This window comes from Marmota flaviventris, chromosome 2, assembly GCF_047511675.1.
Source record: "Marmota flaviventris isolate mMarFla1 chromosome 2, mMarFla1.hap1, whole genome shotgun sequence".
Taxonomy (NCBI): Eukaryota; Metazoa; Chordata; class Mammalia; order Rodentia; family Sciuridae; genus Marmota; species Marmota flaviventris.
Window position 1 is genome coordinate 38,323,858 of NC_092499.1, and position 17,901 is coordinate 38,341,758.

At 39.9% G+C, this 17,901-nt stretch overlaps 1 protein-coding gene across 3 annotated transcripts in view; it reads right to left on the reverse strand.

Moving 5' to 3' along the window:
* Window positions 1-17,901, reverse strand: part of Stxbp6 (syntaxin binding protein 6) — a 246,577-nt gene that overhangs the window by 217,691 nt on the left and 10,985 nt on the right. Inside the window, exons 1-2 of one of the 3 annotated variants that reach the window (XM_071607796.1) lie at window positions 6,272-6,289; window positions 4,641-4,719 (exon numbers count right to left, since the gene is read on the reverse strand). The exons of 1 other annotated variant lie outside the window; for it this stretch is intronic. The gene's annotated coding sequence lies outside the window, so the exon portion shown is untranslated. Of the gene's footprint in view, window positions 1-4,640; window positions 4,720-6,271; window positions 6,290-17,901 lie in introns of those variants that run through there. One more of the 3 variants, XM_071607795.1, reaches the window with a different exon arrangement.

A 17,901-nucleotide genomic window follows, 5' to 3' on the forward strand; every position in this document is an offset into this window, starting at 1 on the left:
CTAAAGCCCCAGACAGAAAAACCCAAGTCTCAGGACTCCTGAACTCCCCGGGGTCTAAAGGAACTACTGCCTTGAGTTTAGTAGAGAAGTGATTCTTAACTTGAGACTAGTTTTGAGAAGAAGAAGAAAAAAAATCTAAGTTTTCTCACAACCTAGCAATCTATGAAACTATCAATGACCTAACTTAGTAAGTTACAAAGATGAACAATAAATGCAAAGTAATTGGAGAAAGGGAAAATTTAGCACCACATTAGATTTGGTTTTGGCTCCATGAAGCATGGAAAAATGGATGAGATAGATGAGATAAGGAGAAAGAGGAAGAAAGGTGTTAGTATTGGAAAAAGCAAAGGCAAAATCAGGATGATGAACAGGTTCCTGCGACAGAATAAGGAGGAAGCCCTAGAGAAAGCAGAGGGAACTACCTGGTTGGCAGCAAAGCATCTCTAGGCCATAAAACACTTCATTGCATTGTATCCTGGGTCCTGAGGGACGTACAATCTTTCCTGTCATCCTCAGCCTGGAAGAACATGCACTCCTGCTCTGTGCTCTGTCATTCACTAATCTTTCTCAAAATCAGTAACAAGTAGAGCTGTATCTAAAAGACTACATACTTGAATTCCTTTTTTTCTTCTTCTTTTTGATTATAGAGTTCTGCCTCCAGATTCTCAGTGAGGATTTTTATCGCAACCTTCAGATGTTTTGAGATGATCAGATTTAGTATCATTATAAAAACTAAGTGCTTTTTTTTCCCCTTGGTGAATCTTCCTCACAAGTATTAAGGAATGCTGGCTCGAATGCCTTGCCATTCAGAGAAGTATTTTTTGAGCCCAGATTATTGCATATAAACTACAGACTGGTAGGGGATTGTTTGGCTGCAGTTACTGCCAAGCCCAATACACACTGCACATGACGACAGATGTCTCTAACATAGCTTCCTACTTACACTCCTTCCAAAGCTCATCACAGTGAGAGCCACTAGGGAGTCAGTTAAACTTGGCCTGTTCTTGAGGGTTTTGATTACACTGTCAGCCACCTTCACAAGCAACATGCCCATGTAAGGCAAAAATGAGGCCCAACTTATTCTAGCAACTGAAGATTCTATGAACTCAAGAAGCTTAAATGAATTACATTTTCTGCAATAACATAAAGTGATTAAACACATATTTTTCCAGATTAAAAAAAATTATTACACCCATTATATATTTCAGAAACAGAGAGGTGGGCCTGAAGCCATTTACATGTACTCTTCCAAGTGAATTTCCATTCAAACCAAAGGAGGTTTAGAGGAAATGGAAAATCTGTTCTCAGACAACAGCCAACCTGATCACCTCACTGAATCCTGGCCAAAATCTTCCTCTCTCCCTAATCCTGCAATCAGCACAGATGATCTCAATAACTAGACCCATTAACACTGTGCTCTCTAGTCTCTACTACCTCATATGCAAGGACCCTCCCCTCTATTTCACCGGAGCCACCCACCACCCAGCCAAACATTCCAACCCTCTACTACCATATGCTCAGCTTCAGTTTCCTTCTTGAAATCTCTTTCATTGTGATCAACCATTTGGGCTTCATCAGAAGTTCCATCTCATGTCCCCACTTCCTTACCTTCCGAATTTCCAAAGGCCATTATTGTGATAATACACTTTCCATGACACTGTGCTCTAGACTTATGTTCTCACCCTCCTTTTGTCCTTCCACTTCCACCCAAACCCCAGCCTTAGGTTTTGCCTTCTGAGGCTGTCTGTATCCACAGTGGAGCACCTGGACACTGGAGGAAGTCACACACAGGCAGCGAGTGTCATTCAACACTCCTGAGTACCAACTGCAAACGAGTGCTCAGTAATGCAGGCGATCCCACCACATTTCTCTCACCAACACATTCCCTCACCCTCCTCCACTGTTATTTCACGTTCAAGCCTCTACAGCCCAGCTGACATCTATGCTGCCACCCACACTCTCAGATGACTTTGCCACCTAAAAGAGAAGTGGAAGCCATCATGCAGAGCAACTTCCTGTTGTCAACTGCCTGGCATCTGTGCCAGCCTTCATCCTCTTCCCTCCTGTTGCATCGTGTTCCCTCCTCGCATCTGAACAGCTCCACTCGGCCTTGAGATTCCACTGCATTATACCTTCTCTGGTTCACAAGAACAAATGTCCCTTTTGTCCCTTATTTAATTAACTTCTTCTTTTCAACCAGATCCTTCCCATGGGCACTTCTAATATTCAAGTCCTGCTTCAAAGCACTCCGGCTCTACCTCACATGTGTCTAGCTACCTCCCTGTATTTCTTCTTCTCTTCAGAGGAAAAAAATAAAGCGATTTTGTTCTCCTTGGGTGTCTCCATTTTTCCCCCTCCTATTCATTTTTGACTGATCCTAACCTGGCATGGCCCCATCACTCTCTGAAACAGCTCCAGTTCTGGTCAATAATGACCTCTTTGTTGCCAAATTAAAAAGATTTTTTTCCCATCTTTCAAATATTTTCTACCTTAAATGTACAAGCAATATTTTCAATTCCTCCCTGAAACAACCCTTACCTTAGCCTCCACCAACATTTTCCTTCCTGTGGCCACAGCTCCCTTGTGTTTATAAACTTGTCCTCCTCCCTATTCTTTGGGAGTCAGTCTCCTCTATACCTGAGCTTAGGTTCCCTTACCTTTTCACTCTAGACAGGGGATCAAAAGCCCAATTATCTGTAGGGGCAAGCAAATAATACAATTAAATGACACAAAGTTGACTCTCATTTTCCTCTCAAATCCACAATTTAAAATAACAGAATCAGCAGGATTATTGACAACAGAACCCGGGCATCAGGTAAGGTGACAAAAGAGGGTAGTATGAGCTACAATAGAAAGGCACCAACACTCCTACTAGAACAACAATTAATTAGTTAGCTCTAGCCAAAAAATCCTCATTTTTATGTGAAAACTTACAATTGGTAAATGTTGGCAATTGCATTCATTAAAATTCTTTCTAGTGCAAGTAAAAGAACTTCTGGTTCAAACTGGGTTACACCAAAAGGGGAATTTACTGGCTTCTTTAACTGAAGGGCCTAGAGTTGCAGCTCAGCACAGAGTTTAATCAAGGTGATCAGGACCAGTTCTCTATCTGGGTTCTACTTCCTTGTCCCCATTCTCAGATAAGTTCTATCTCCCATGTTGTGACAGTTGCTGTTCCTCCAGTCCACATCCTGATAGCTTTAAGCAGAAACCAACAAATTTTCTCTTCCTGGAGCTCCCCATCCTCTCAAAATTCTCATTGGGCCAACATTGATTATAAGCCCACTGTTGAACCCAGTGACTTGGGGTGGGGGTGATCAGGCAACCCTGGGCCACCTACTTTATTTGCAACCAGAGGTGGAACTTTGCCTGAGGCATAAGGTCTGAGACTGGAGGAGAAAGAATTTCTCAAAAGAAAACTAGGGTGCTGCTACCAAAAGAGAAAATATATTCTGGGCAGCCAAAAAGCCATAAACATAAGCTACAGCAATTCATTCAAATATTTTTAAAACATTACACAGGCCAAATAAAACAGGTTTTCTGGCTGAAGGTGGCTTGTCAACCTCTAGTTCCAAGCCTCCTTGTTTCCTAGGTGATCCCACCCAAGATCGGACTTTCATCTATCATCTCTACACCAAATATGCCACATTTTTATCTCTGATTCACAAATTCAACTGCCTCCTCAACATCTTCACTTGGATGCTTCAAACTCATCTCAAATTCAAATTGTCCAAAATAAAATTCAGATCTTCCCATCCTCCCACCTCCTACCCTAAGCTGGCCTTCCTCAGTGTTCTTATTGCAAGGGGAGAGGGAAAGAGGGGATTAAATTCTCTCTATGTTAAATTCTCTCTGGAAAAGCAGTTTAAATCAGGAGTCACAAAACAAAATCCTAACCTGAACACTGGCACTACCTGTCGCCAAAAAGTATTTTAAGACTTCAGCAAGGAAACTGGAAACTTTTGACAGAATACCAAGGAGGCAAATAACTATTTCCCTTATAAACAAGTGGGGACCATCAAGATATTCGCTTCTATAATTATTAACTATGGTTTCAACTTGGTGAAATTACATCCTACCGAGTGTAATATGAAATGAGGAGGCATTTTACTATGACTGTATCATGATCCATAGACAGGATTTTTTTTTCTACCCTTTGGAATAGGACCTATACTACTCAGGTATTGTTTAAAAAGAAAATAAAAAAAAATCTTTCAGAAAGTCATTTGTAAAACTCCATCGAAATTCTTTTGCTACTTTAAATATTCAAGAAAGGTATTTGGAATCTTAATTCATGTAACTTTGTGATTTCCATTTTCCATTTCTTTCCAATTTATTTTTAAGATACATAAAGTTTCACCATGACAAATTCAAATGAGAGAAAGATTGTCAAGAGATGTGCAAAGGTACTTTTGCTTGTTTGTCCAAAGAGCAACAGTTTACTAGCAAACATATTATATCATTTAATACTGACAACAACCTGGGAGATTGGCAAACCTTACCATATTTCAGCAAACCTAAGAAATCACTTGCTGTAAGATGCACCATTATTTTATGCACCACTACATTAGGGGAGAAAACCATCACAAATTAAAACAAAACAAACAATGCACTGTGAAACACATACTGTTGGCACACACCTGTAATCCTTCCTGGTTAATGAGGAAGCTAAGAAGGAGGATCACAAGTTCAAGTCCAGCCTTGGCAATTAAGGAGACTCTGTTTTGAAATTAAAAAACAAACAAAAAAAAAAGTCTTATTTTCAGATATGTTAAAATGTAAAACAAACAAAAATATCAATGTCTCAGAATCTGTGAAAAACATTATCCAAAGCCTCCCTTCACAGAAAAGGAACCAGAGGCTCACCCTTTTACCCAAAGTTAAAGTGAATAAATTTGAAGAATAGATTTGAATCTATGGAATCTGCATTCTAATCCATCTCACCCCAGTCCAGCTCCAAGGACTGCATGGTTTCTAGAGTGCCTTCTGGGCCCCAGAAGCTTTTCTGATACAAAGGTGGGAAAGAAAAATCATAACTGAGTCAATTCGATAAATGCTTTTAAACTGTCATGGATTTTAAGGCTACGATAATTTAGCACTTGACTTTTCTCTAACTCCTAGACGGACTAGAAATATCACTAGCACAAATACTCCACCAGGTGTGTAAGAAAAGTATCATTAAGTTCACTGCTAATTCAGTAGGGGGAGGGTTGACACAAAAACTTACAGAGTTGACTATTAATTCTGAATGTGAGTCACAAGATGATTTGTACTTATGAAGTGCCATTACCAGGCCTCTTGTCAAGTGACAAGTTTCTTCTGCAATAAACAATGTCCATTTAATGATTTTTTTTTTGTTTCTTTGTTTCAAAAATACCCATTTGGAAAGGTGCTATGTTATACCTAATTACTACATAAATTAATGCAAAGCAAATGCATAAAGCTAATAGTTCTAATCAGTCTATGCAGAAGGCCTTTTGAGTTCAACATCCAACATTCATTAAAAAGAAAATCTGTTGCAAAAGCCAAGAAATTTACTGTATGGAATCTGAACCAGACTGATAGGCCTAATTCACAACAAGGCTCTTTTTATTTAAAACTAATTGATAATAAGTACATGTGAGATATTTAATAATGAAAATAATATTCCCTTTGTTTTTTCAAATGTTCCTTTTTCCTAGTCCTTCATAGCTGGCACTGGAGGAGAAACAATCCAGCAAATTCTCAGTGGTATCTCCTGTTGGGTCTGCCTTTGTCAAAGGCACATCAAATGTAATATTGTAAGTCTTCATGATGCTGGCAGTCTGTCTATTCAATGGGTATACAGGTGAAAGATGTGCAGGTGGTAGTTTACTTATAAGTATTCTTAGTAACTGAGCAACTTATTAAAATGTTTTGACATCATGTCCAAGCAGCATTGGATGTAGAATTAAGAGACCTACTACAGCCAGTTTCTCAATATGACCTTGATCAAGTCACATCTCTGAACTTGTTTCCTTACTTGTTGTCTACCCAGGGCTACCTCCCACAAAAGAAATTAAGGCCAAAGAAAATCATTTGTAAACCCCAAAGCCCTACACAAAGTAATGAATCATTAGGACTACTAGCCAAAAGCCCTGTTGCTTAGAATATCGAAATGACTTCCTTTTGGGGTTCCTTAAGATGAAGCCACAGGACTCTTTCCAAAATGCAAATCTAATCGCTCCATTCCCAGGCTAAGACTCCTTACTGCTAGGATTAATCCTCAACAGTTAGGTTGGTAGATAATTACCTGAGAAACTGGCTCCTCTGCAGCCTCCTCTCCAGCTTCACTTTTCAAAGACCATTGCAAATATACAGCTGCACTCTGATCCCATTCTCTTCCACACTTCTTTGCCCCTGCATTTTTTTTTCTTTTTTACAGAGTTTATGGCTGTGGTTATCCTACCACACTCAGGATGCCTCAGTCTGCTATTAAAGCACTTCAATATTATCAAAAGGCTCTGAACTTCTGCAGGGAAAGCAGAGCCATGTCTTAGTCTCATCACTAGTGTAAAGCCCAATCTACAGCAATTCAATAAATGTTCCTGGAGTGACAGGCAAGGGAGGGCTTTATTTGCACACCACTAGGTAATGGTGCCAAGCAGAAAATCCGAAGGAAAAGCTTTCAAATGAAAAAAGGCTTAGAGGCCCTACCAAATATACCATTGGTCTGCATCACTTATCCAAGTCCCTTAAAGCCAGAATTTTTACCATTTTAGAAAGGTAATATGGTACATATACCTTTTGCTCTTAGTAACGTCTAGGTCAGCACCCCATTCTCAAACACAGTGATAATGCTACAGGCAAACTTAAAAATAATACCTCTAAATGAGATAAGTACACAGCTCTTTCACACCCCTTTTCTTTTTGGCTGAGGAAGTCACTACAGCAGGACTGACTCATGTTTAGGCAGCAAATAAAAAGTAATCACACACTCCAAAAGCAATAGGTTATAAAGTACTCCAAGAAGATGGGGTTCAGAAGCACAGAGAAATGGTCACCAACATTGGCAATTACAGTAACCTCTTGGAACATTAAAACAAAATAGCTTATAAAATTTCTAGGACTTAGTACTGAAGAACCAGGTGAGAAAAGAAGTGAGACACAGAGCAGAAAAGAATGAATAAATGAAGAATGAATGACTACATGCATGCATGTGTACAAAAATATTATTAGAACTAACTCCCGTCACCGTTACCTAAATGGCACATACAAATAAGGGCACTCATAAACTAAAATGAGCTATCACAGACCAACCTGACTTGCTTCCATATCAAAATAGAACTAGCAGGAGGGGAGGGGGTATGGAGACAGGAAAGATGGTGGAATGAGATGAACATCATTACCCTGTGTATGATTGCACATATGGTGTGATGCTACATTGTGCACAACTAGAGAAATGAAAAGTTGTGCTGCAGTTGTGTACAATGAATCAAAATGCATTCTGCTGTCATATATACCTAATTAAAATAAATCATTAATTAATTAAAATAGAACCAGCAATGCAAAGATATACAAATATATTATTTTAAACAGCCAGAAAGATTCCTGTGTTATGCCTCATATGAAAATTTTATTTTAAAATTATGTTCTAGCAGATTGAAAATTTTTCCTAAGAAACTGGTAGGTGTTCTCCTTTCTGAAAACAAGCATAGCACTACCTAACTAGGAAGAGGAAAGAGAATACAAAATTCTACTTCCAATGAATCTCAACACCTGGACACCACATTCATGGCTTTTCATGAATCACATGGGAGAATTCTGTCTCTGAACATGTATGATAGGCATTACATGGTTCTATCACACACTACAAGCCAATAACATCAATAGCTACCATTCACTCTACTGAACCCTCACTGCATACAAATAAGGGAGCTAAGTGCTTTGAAAGTCTTAACGTATCCTCACATTAATAACAGAACTTACCTCATAAGGTTATCATCCTAATTTACATATAAGGAATGGATCTTTCCATTAAGAACCAGAACTTTTAACAGGAAAGTCAAATGACTAAAACATCTCTTGCCATTTACTTGGTTTCTACTCTGGGGAAAAAAGAAAAAGGAAACAGCTTGGCTCATGCTCATTCTCCATAATACACACTTTCATCCTGTTATACATCTTCTTCAGTAAGCACGTAGCAGAAGCAACTCTCTTGTCCACACTTAAAGTCTCCCCCTATAACCTAGCTACATGTGTTCTCCACCCCCACCACCAATCCTTGAGTGGGTCTCACCCATCCATCCCTTTTCGGATACTAAAGCACATACCAGGCACAGTGCAGAGGATCCAGGATGTGCAAGTCACAGTCTCATTCCCCAGATTTTCAGTTTGGACATGTAAGCCAATAATCATACTTGAAAATAAAGTATGTACGCCACAGGATTAGCACTGTTCAATTCTGTCCTGGGCGGAAGTTCAATGATCACAATGACCAAAGAGTGGTGACCCTTGGCTGGGTCTGAAGAATGATAAAACAGTAGTAAGGTAGATGAGGAGGTTACTTTAAGGCTTCCAGAATCCTGTGAAATAGCCATGGGTAGATGGAGCTGAGAAAGAAGAAAGGAGCCTGTCCGTAACTGGAATAGGAAAGGTGAAAAGCCCCAATCCCCAATATCCAGTCCTCCCTGCCTATCTGATCACAGTACCCAGGAAAGCATCCTGCTCTACTGGATGGGGAAAAGCCAGATGGGCTACCAAGGTGCTCCTGAACTCACAAGGAAAGTCTGGTTACTGCCTTTCCGGCACAGCTTAACTCTGCTCCTGGGACTCTTATTCTTACCACTCTTATTCTTTTTAGGAAGCTGATATCTACCAAACCAATTGTGGCTCTAAGACCTACATTTGAGGACAAGACACCATTCCCAAGGGTTCTTCATCCTAAAGCGTGGTATAGAAAACAACACACTTGCTAAGCTTGGCAAGGGAGCAGGAGAACTGATTTTAAGCATACTGCTTTTCACAGGAGAGAGCTAGATCACAGATCACATTACATACAGCTCCATAGCCACCTAAACACCAGCGGAATCAAGACCCACACAGCTGCTGGGGCCTCCTCGCTCCAGCTAGGCTATGGTCTAAGTGCAGCTGACTCACAAACTCCCACCTCCTCCTTAGAAGAAAGAAAAATCCTGTTGCTGCCTAACATGCTCTTTACTTTTAATTAAGGAGGATTGAAATTAACTGTTATGAGAATTTCCTGACACCCTAGATGACAATTAATTAGACACATCCTGATTTCCTACACAAATTCAGAATGAAAAATTGCAAGTTCAAGGACTCACCCCTCATAAACACCAAGCTGACAGAGAAAGAACAGTACATTTCAACACAAATTCAATCTCCTCCTGTTGGAAGTTTAGCCAAACCAGACATAAAATATTGGTACACATCAATATTATTTAGTCATACATACAAATAACACTGCCAGGATCAATAAATATTATTTATAGAGCTATAAATTTTTATATTACATTCAGAACAAGATAAAACAATTGTTTAGTTTTCCTCTTGTACTGAACTAATTAAAGCTCTGGTTATCATAAAGCAAGGAAACAACATCTCAGAGAGAGTGACCTGAAATTGATTGGATTTTATAATGAAGAGTCTTATAAACATTTTAAAAATTCTAGAAAATCACAATGAGCTGAAGAATGAAAAGACAGCAGTTGAGTCTTTAGTTTACTAATGAGTCCTGGTAGAACTGTCTAGCCTTGGTTTCCTCCTCTCTGAAATAGAGATGGGCAGAAAGAAGGGAGGCTGGAGAAAGAGAAACAAAAGGGTTAAAATATATAAATATAAAAGGGATATATAAAGCCTTTCCTGCTCAAAAACATCAGGCTTCACACACCAAATAAATCCTTTCCAAAAAGAGACAAATTACTTTTTTCAGTTAAAAAAAAAAAAAGCTTTTTTAAAACCAAAGGGGAAAAAAAAAGATAGAGGGCAATAAATCTGCTTTAGTCATCTTAGGACAAGCTTCTATCTTTATGCAAATGTCAGTTCATTAAATAAAAATGACTAAGTGATACAAAATATTTTGAAACATGTGTATCTCCCAAGCCATTTTTTTACTTAGCTCTATACATCTTAATATACAGGACATACAAGGATATTTGGCATGTGCTATTATTTCCCATCATCTCTAGTCACTTTTAGAGAGTAACCTATTTATCATTAACATGCTTAGGCCAACAGAGCAGCACAATAGAGTGAAATATCTCAAGGTCACTCTGGACCCTAACAAAGAACCAGCTTCCAACTAAGTAATGAAATGGACAATGGTATGTATCACTGAGTTCAAGAGAATGTGAAGAATGGAAAAGAAACAATAAATACAATGCACACTTGTTGTTGTCATTTTGTTTTGTTCTTTTGAGACAGGCCTTCGCTAAGTTGCCCAGGCTGGCCTTGAACTTGCCACCCTCTTGTCTCTGCCTCCTGAGTAGCTGGAATTACAGTTACACCACCACACCCAGCTTAGAATAAATACAGTGCTAAAGACAGAAATGCACTATCATTCCAGGATATCTGAAGTGACAGAGAAATGATGGAGATGGAGAAAAATAAACAGGACTGATATGTAGAAACTGTGAAGGCAATAAAGGCGAATTAGAGGAAAACAGACCAACCACAGGCAAATCATTTTGAACAAGGTCCCTACCACATGAAAGCATTCTGGCAGCGCTGTGGGAGCAGACCAAGGCTAGGGAACCCTTTGTCCTCAGCACACTCTAACCCTGGGGACCTAAAATCTGAACACTCCAGGACCTGAAATCTAAAATAATCTTGATTAAAAAAAAAAAAAAAAAAAAAAAACTGGATCTCACTTCTCTTTCACTCACCTCTCTCTCAGCCTTCAGAGTGACATCAGCTAAAACTCACCCAACTGGCTCATTTACAGAAGGATTAAAAGTAAGAAACAACAAATATTTATAAATGTAAAATAAATAATGATCTTTACTGCATTTGGGGCAAAAAAGGGAATACAGACATTTACTTATGTATGCATTTACCTATGCAGGAGAGCTACCTCATCTGCCAAGAGCCAACTGTCATCCTGTGGCCTGGGCCCTCTGAGCAACAGCGCCCACTAGTGGTGGGGAGGACTACAGGGGCAAGGAAGCACAGACTGACAGACTCCAAGTAAAACCCTTCACATTTCATAAAGTTACCGAAGGGAACCCTCCAAGCCACCCCAGAAGGTCGGTCTACAGATGGAGACACTAAGGACCAAAAAGACTGAGTCTACTATGAGTGAAAAAATAAAGATTCCAAGTGCTGAGAGGTTCAAACTGACTTGGAAATGCTCCCTGAAATGGAAGGCACATCTCTCTATGGCTAATTGCCTTTGGGACTAGACACCCACCTTGGCGTTTTTCTCCAACCACACTAACTGGCACACAACTGCTTTGCCCCCAAGCCCACGGGGTATCTTTCTATAGAAACCCCTCCTGCTCAAAACATTCAACAACAGTACTACCATAGATTTCCCTGTGAGGGTATACACTTAAATGAGAAAAGTACCCTATCAAAATCAAACAGCCTCTGGTCAACCTGGGGAGACACGCCAATGTCCATGGAACAGCACCACATCATGCAATCACACAAGCTAGAAACCAGAGAGCCATCTCTGGTGCCTCCCTCCCTCTCACCCCTGATTTCCAACCCAGTCATCTTTCTCTCCATTTTACCATCCTGATCAGGCTATCATCATTTTTTCCTAAACTACTCGACAAATTTCTAAACTGACCCATTCATATCTCTTCTTGGACCCCCTACAATCCATGCATTCATTCATTGTATTGCAACCAAAGTGAAACGTGTCAATTTGACCACTTCAAATTATGACAGGAACGCTTATGACTCTCAAGAAAAGACTCTCCTTCATACCCATTATCCTCCATTCCCAGCCACAGGGGCCTGCTCATGTTCTTTCATTCATACCAAGGTCCCTTCCACCACAGGGCCTTTGCATATTCTGCCACTTCTGTTAAGTCATCTCCTTCCTCTTGAACTCCTACTTTTCTTTCAGATATCAGCTCACTATCACCTCTAGGAAAGCCACCTATATTTCCCTGACTAGGCCAAAGTTCCTCAAATATGCACTGACAAGGAGCACTTACAACAACGATCATGTAACATTCTGTGTAACTATTTCTGTATATCTGTATACAGTTCCTTTTTAAAAGGAGCTATAAAAACAAAAATCTGGCCTGGCTTTGCTCACTGTGGAAATTGGTCATACACAATAGGCATTTTTGCTGAGTGAATTAAATGACAGACAAAAATTTAATACAAAGAAATTTAAAAGTACCTCAAGAAAGATGCAGATTAAATACCCCTACAGGATTTGATTTTGATTGATTGACTGATTGACTGAAGTTCTAGGGATTGAACCCAGGGCCTCTTCCACTGAGTTATATCCCCAGCCCCCTACAGGATTTTAAACCAGACTTCTTGCCTTATACATGAGGTGCTTCCTGGGGCTCCTCCCCCAACCTGGCACTGTGACATGGCACCAAGTGCACAAGGTGAGGAGAACTATAATATCCTTATCTGTCCTTCCTCCTCTTCCAAGCTGGGACGTGAAATAGACTAGAAAAGAAGTGGGGCTATTCATATGGGATTGACCCTATGTTTACATTTGATAAAGGCAGGAGGAAGAAGTCCTGGGAATACTCACAAACCTACTAAGAGAGTTGTTACAATTAAAATTGCTGCTTAGAACCTTCTAGAATTTCATAATACCATCTCTCTCCATGAAAGCCTTACCAGGATATAGGAAATTATCTTTCCCTCCCCCCTTTAAAATGTCAACGGAAGTCTTTCTTCTTCTTCAAAAGCTTGTTTCTTCTCAAAATCTACCATGATTAATTTCCCTATTCCTTGCTGAGTATATTCTAAATGCAAGAGTTACTCATATTGACATACTTCCTATTAGTAAGTGTCTGATCTTCCCTCTTTTGATATCCAATTTGTCAGGGATAGCTCCAGATTCTGAGAACACTCTCCACTTGCTCACTGCTTCCACGGAGCACAGTGTAGTAGTCAGGAACTTGAATTTGGGAGTCACATGATGGTCTGTGTCACCCTAGGACCAAGGAACAACCCCTCTGAGCCTTGACTTCTGATTCTGTAAAAAGAGGCTAATTAGAGCACATAAATGAGAGAATCAAAAGAACCCACAAAGTGTTCTTAGCACAGTGCCAAGCATACCATATGTGTGCAACTATTTCCTATTAACATGATTAATACTACATTGAGGAAAACTCAGGTATTGACTGGACTGAGTTCCTTATTCCCAAACCAAGAGGCTTATCAAAAGTTTAGAAAACTTCTCAGGAAAAAGAACCATAGACAGAGTACCTGTAAGGTAGCACGGCCGATCTACAGGGAGACAGTGTGTGTACCGTACCTCTGCCAAAGCCACCGGAGGGACCTGACCTACATCCTGGTTACCTGTTCAGGAACTAGTCATTAGTTACACCTACTCAAAAAATAAGGACAGGGGCGGTCCTTTACTACTTCCAACACAATGCATAGCCTGTGTTTACTCAGGGCACCGTAAAATTCAAGACACCAAGTGCTATTTACACGTAACTTTCTTTTGGCAGGAGGTGAGTAATAAGTCAGAATGTCCACCAGCCAAGTCCAACCTGACAGGCACAGTCAGCGCTCATGTATAGGATAATATAACTGATAGGGCAAAGAGTTTAGATGACCTCACCAGGTACTCACAGCCATGGGGACTGCTCCTCCTAAGTAACCCCCAGCTCTTCACACCTGTTCTGGAATCTTGCACAGGAATTAAATGTGGCGTGAAAATGACTATCTTATCAGGGGAAGTTTCCATAAAAGTGTCCTTGCATTTTTTTTCCTTTCTAGGTGTCTTACTTTATCCAGTGGAAAATGAATGAAATAAAAAGCTAATCTGATTGTAATGCATTCCACTATTGCCATGTATGTAAGAAATAAATTTTAAAAAGTTAAAAAAAACAACAGCTAATCTGCACAGGAAATGGGGGTATCTGGCACCCAGCACCCAGTACTCCGCTCTGACCACCAATGCTGTTTAGGATTAAAGGTGCTAATAATAGAGGAACCACCGTTTGACTAAGCTCTTCTATTGCAGAGCCTCGAGAAACGTTCAGAGACTCCTTAGCTACCACTTTCAGCTAGAAAAACAGGCTGTAGCTCTGCGCCCTATGGACTTGGCATTTAGACAATATTCCCAGACTCAGTGAAGAAGGTCAGCCCCCTGGAGTCCTGATCCAGGCAGGGAGAGAAGAGCTCGGGATTGGTCAAGGGTCCTTACTTGTCTCTCCTGGTCCCTTCCCATCTTAGAAGCACAAGGTCCATAGCTATGTGAAAGCAATCTGTCCATGGCATTCTTTTCATGAATAATTTCTGCAAGTCTTTACTACATACCAGTGACATTAACCCCCTGTGTCTCAGGGAAGAGTAATGGGTGATTTGCTTTGAAGATAGGAACAGCAATGCTCTGCCTCTATCATCAGATTTTATATAACTACCCATTTAGAAAAAGAGGATTTTCTACACAGAATACAATTTCCAACAGTGACATTATTCATCAACATCACCTGAAGGATTTTCTGGGTGGCTATCTGCCAGTCAGGAACAAAAAGAAGCAAATGCAGCAAGACTAACAAGTCAGCCCATGAATTGGCGGGATGTTGAAAGACTGTAAGGAGCACCCACAAACAACAGGGCCCAGGAATCGTGTCTGGGAAGAAAGAGTGTTTCCTGAAGCTGGACGCAGGCCATGGAGGACTGTTCCACTGGGAGCCCCAGCCAGCACTGGTCTGGAGAGTTCTGGAGCTCTGCAGCAGGACAGGGTGGAAACCAGACTTCACTTCTGACTGCCACAGAGTTTGGCAACTCCTTTAACATTTTTCAGAGAGACAGTGTTAGAGTTTGGATCTTAAGTGTTCCCCAAAAGCTCATGTGTTGAAGGGTTGGTACCCCACTGATGGCACTATTGAGAAATTTTAGGACACAGGGCCTAGTTGGAGCAAATTAGGTTACTGGAGTAATGCTGTGGAAGGGTCCAGTAGGATCCCAGGCTCTTCCTTTCTCTTTTTGTCTTCTTGGCCCTCAGGACATGAGCAGCTTTGCTCCACCAGGACCTCTCCGCCATGTTGTTCTGGCCCAAAGCAATGGAGCGAAGCAGCCATGGACTGAAATCTCTGAAACCATGGGCCAAAATAAATCTTTCCTCCTGTAAAGTCATTTATCACAGGTATTTTGTCACATTGATGGAATGAGTGCTAACAAAGGCAAGAATGGGGAAAAGGAACAGGTGGTAACTTCTAGGTCCGATTCCTTAATCATGTTCTCTTTCTTTTTATGAACTTCTAACTTTTCATCATAAAACAATAATACTCAAAGTAGTAAACACATTGGGCTGGGGTTGTGGCTCAGTGCTAGAGTGCTCACCTCACATGCATGAGGCCCTGGGTTAGATCCTCAGCACCACATTAAAAATAAATAAATAAAAATAAAGATATTGTGTCCACCTACAACTAAAAAAATATTTTTTAAAAAAGAAAACACATTAAAGGTTATTGTAAAGATTAGAAGAGACCATGAAATGGTGCCTTCTTCTGCCCTGTTAATGTCTAATGTCTTCACCCAAAAAGGAAAGTTCTCTCTCTTTATTGACAAGTCTTATAAATAATGCTCTATTTTTTTAAAGTCACTTATGAAGCATTTTTCACAGGGCTGGGCTCTGAGAGGTGTTTTGCTATTTCCCTAAATCATATATGTGCTCAAAAGTCATTTTGGAACCAACTAAAAACATTCAAAAGAATATATACCCAAAGTGATTCCAAACATGTTTTAAGTAATATTTTTGCTATTTTCCAGAATAACTTCTACAAAAAGCAAACTCATCTATAGGTTAAAAGATTTCAAGCTTTTGAGCTGTCTCATAACTTGACAATTTCCCAGGCCACATACCCTAGCTCCAACTCTTCTGGAAGTTTCCTTGCTAAAGGGTTTTATGATGCTACATATCACTCCCTGTCCTCCTCCCCCAGAACACTTGGGACTACAATCAGGTTTGGGTGACAGGTAACTCCTTTGATGGTAGATTTTAACATTTTCACAAATGTCCCAAGTCACTCTCATTTAAAAAAAAAAAAAAAAAGTAGTACCAAGGAAGGAAGGAAGGAAGGAAGGAAGGACAGAAGACTGGAAAGTAAACAAGAGACTCCAAACAGACATGTCACAAAAGAGATCCAAATTGCCATTACACATGCCAAGATGCTAAACTTCAATTGATGATAAGAGAAATGTGCATCAAAACCATAATGATACGCCCCTGTACCAAACATGGGAATGACTAAAAAGGCTTATCAAACTAAGTGCTGGCAAGAATGTGGAGAAATGGACCTTCTAATAGAAACCTGGTGGGAATATAAGTGACCACACGGGAAAACGGGCTGGAGCTACTAAAACTGAACATGTTCACATCTCAAACAGCTACCCACACACAATTTCACAACAGCATTATTCTGCTGAACTTGGAGATAATTCAAACATCTACTATCAGCAATTGTGTTATGTTCAAACACAGTAATATTATCTGACAAGGAAAATGCATAAACTGCTGCCTGCACAATGTAGATGGAACTCACAGACAAAATCAGGGAGGGAGTCAGACATTCAAATGCAAAGAAGCAGAAAGTAATGTGATGGGTAAAGTAACTCGGTGGGTAGGAAGGCGTGGGGTGGGGAATGAGGGAGCTGGTGGCCAGAGGAAACAAAATTTCAGTTAGACACAAGAAATAAGTTTAGAAGATTTATTGCAGAGCGCTTGACTAGCATGCCTAAGGCACTGGGTTCAATTCTCAGTACCACATACAAATAAATTTAAAAAAATTACAGGTCCATCAACAACTAAAAAAATATTTTAAAAAGATTTATTTTATGTACCATATGGTGATTATAGTTACTAACAATTTATTTTATACCTGAAAACTGCTGAGTAGATGCTAACTGTTCACACCACAAATAGATGTGAGGTAATATATGTTAATTAGCTTGATTTAGCCATTCCTCAATGTATACAATGTATATCAAAATGTCAGGCATACAATAAATATATGCTATTTCCACTTGTCAATTAAAATAAACACAAAATTAAGAAGTCAGACATAAAGGATACAAGAGTAAATAAATGTTCCATATTATCTAAAGTGATCAGTGGCAATGAGAAGCCAGTACAGTGGCCTGAATAGAAGAGGAAGTGACTAACAGGGGGCAGGCACAAGGGAAAGTTCTGCTGCCTTCTCGCTTGATGTGTATTAAGATTAAATAGCTGTGCCTATTGAATGGAAACTCACTGAACTGTACCTACATAATTTGTACTTATTTCTGTATGTATACTTTAATTAAAAAAAAAAAAAAAAAACTTTTTTAAGGCATACTCATTTAGGTGCCTTCCAAGTGCCAACTTAGCACACTATTTAAATTGCCCTCAGGCATACATTTATTTAAACAAGTAGACCTCATACAAAGAGCAGAAGATACCAAGTCCAACCCTTGGGCCTGATCTCAACTCTGTCACTTGCAGGCTTGATTCTGAGAGAATTTGACTGACACATTTATTAAAAAAAAAAAAATGCCTGGGCAATTATACAAATCAAATGAGGTGCTGGGAGAGTTCTCTGTAAACCATGAATTGTATCCCAGCATTCATTCTGTAAGGTCGACAGAAAGCACAGCAGATGGGGTGAAGAGCAGGAAGAACCTGAGGAGACCCAGGAGAGTTGGAGTTCTGGGGGTTACTGCCAAGGACCTGCCGGTCAGTAGCACAGGTTCTTTGTGAAATTTCATTTAAACTCCAACCGAAAG